Here is a 2,123-nt window from a genome sequence, read left to right on the forward strand (position 1 = left end):
CATATTCCAAGGTGAGAGTTACTGTGCCATTTGAAATGTCTAGTATTCCTTCTGGTGGTGGTAGGTACTATGTTACAAAATGTAGAGGTGCAAAAGAACTTTGATTTTATACAGATGTTTGACAATTACATTAATTCTTGAAGCAGTGATATATTACAAACTATAGATAGCATTAAATGGATTAAATACACACACTGAAGTTGCTAAAGGTAAAATATGCTCATATCAAGAAGCATTTCTTTGAGACCAGGTCTCACTATGTAGTTCAGGCTGACCTTGAACTCACTATATAGCCTAGCCTGGTCTTGAACTCATGGGAATCATCCTGCCTCAGCCTCCCAAGGGCTGGGATTACAGGTGTGAACCACCATGCCAAGCTCATTTCAAGAAGCATTTGACAATAATATGGTCATGTTTTTTCTTTCTCCTGGTTGACTGTAGCAAACTTCTTTAAAATTGATTCATCATTATTAATTCAGAGAGGTGGTATTAGTTTTTTGAAATCAAGGTCTTAGGTTTCTTGAAATAAATTTAAAGGATGTAATACAAGAATATAAATCTGTAGAATTTACTCAAAGGACAAAAGTTAACCTGTTTTTATAGACACATATGAAAGTAAACATAATGAAAACTCTGATAAATATTCAGTAAATCTTGCATAAACTATTAAGATATTTAGCAAAAATAACAAATTTCCATAAATTAAATTATGACTTAGATAACCCTTTAGTTTTACAAAATTTAAGAATTTCTTCAAAGACTCCAAAGTCTTTTTTTCCTAAACCATTTATGATATGACAGAAAATTTCATCATTTAACAAAAACATAAATTCAATAATTTGTTGACTATTTTTTTCATATTTCTCTTAAAATCATCTGAATTCCATCAGTAGTAAAATGTCATGTGGCTTAATGAAATGAGATATTGTATAATAGTTAATTAATTAAAGATTAGGAAAAGAACTCCAGGAACTAAATGAATAAATGGATTAACAAGATATATTAGGCTGTAAGGTATTTATGTATGTAGATGCAAATAACTTTCTAAAAAATAATTTACTAGAATAGTTTTCCTGCTATTTTAAAATTTCCACATTAGGAGAAAGTTGTAACATACTTAGCTTTTAGTAAGAGTCTTAAAATGTACAAAATGGTCAAATATATCTTCCTGATCTATGGAGGAAAGGAAGAAATGTGGAATATAGTACTTGACATATTCGTGGGTTTCTCTATTGCTGGGACATCTAAACAGCTAACTGTTTGAAGAGATGAAGAACAAGTCCTGATATTGAATGTGAATGCTCACTAAAATGAACTGCAAAGTGATGACAATAAAATTAGGCCCCTAAAGAGATAATCACATAATGCTCAGATGTAGAAAACCTTTAACACTATTTATAACAGAAGCATCTGGCAATCCTCAGATGTTCTACAACTTCCTTCGAGAAAAAGAACCAGCCATAAGTCAGTGGACCATTATAAGAAAACACATATCGAGTGCATTTTTCCCCTTGAGTGACTATTGATTGGAATAATGCCATAGTATATTCTACAGAGTTTAATTCAACTCAAAAATCTATTGTATGCAAAATATGTGCAAATTTTTGCATAATCTATTGGGGAAATGTAGAAATTAAGGACATTACCTTCATTTTTTTTTTTTTTTTGCTGTTGAATTTGTAAAGTCCAAGTAGTACAGAAAGAAAAAGGCATAACTATTTTCTGCTGAGGTTTAAATAAAATCATATGTCCTTCTTGATGCTGTATATCATAAACATCTGCTGATTTAGCTTATATTCTTAATATAAAATGAAATACATGTTAACATCAGACACTTTGTGAATATCTAATATTTCATTTAATTTTAAGGGGAAATTGCCATATTAATAGTTTTTTCCTTTAAAAGTACTATCCCCACATACATACTACCACAAACCTTGTAATATTAATAAGATAACTGCTTAAGGTAGTGGAATAAAAAAGGAGGTATAACTAAAAATGTTATATGTGAGGTGTGGCTGAAAGACTGTCCCACGGAGGATTATTATAAAACTGTAAACTAATTGTCAAGCAGGAAGCCCAGCACATCAAAAAGTCTGAAGTCATCTCATGGGTAAATGAGA

The sequence above is a fragment of the Heterocephalus glaber genome, unplaced genomic scaffold (assembly GCF_053883595.1).
Source record: "Heterocephalus glaber isolate CG9 unplaced genomic scaffold, H.glaber_assembly_v1.0 deba00001504, whole genome shotgun sequence".
Lineage (NCBI taxonomy): Eukaryota > Metazoa > Chordata > Mammalia > Rodentia > Bathyergidae > Heterocephalus > Heterocephalus glaber.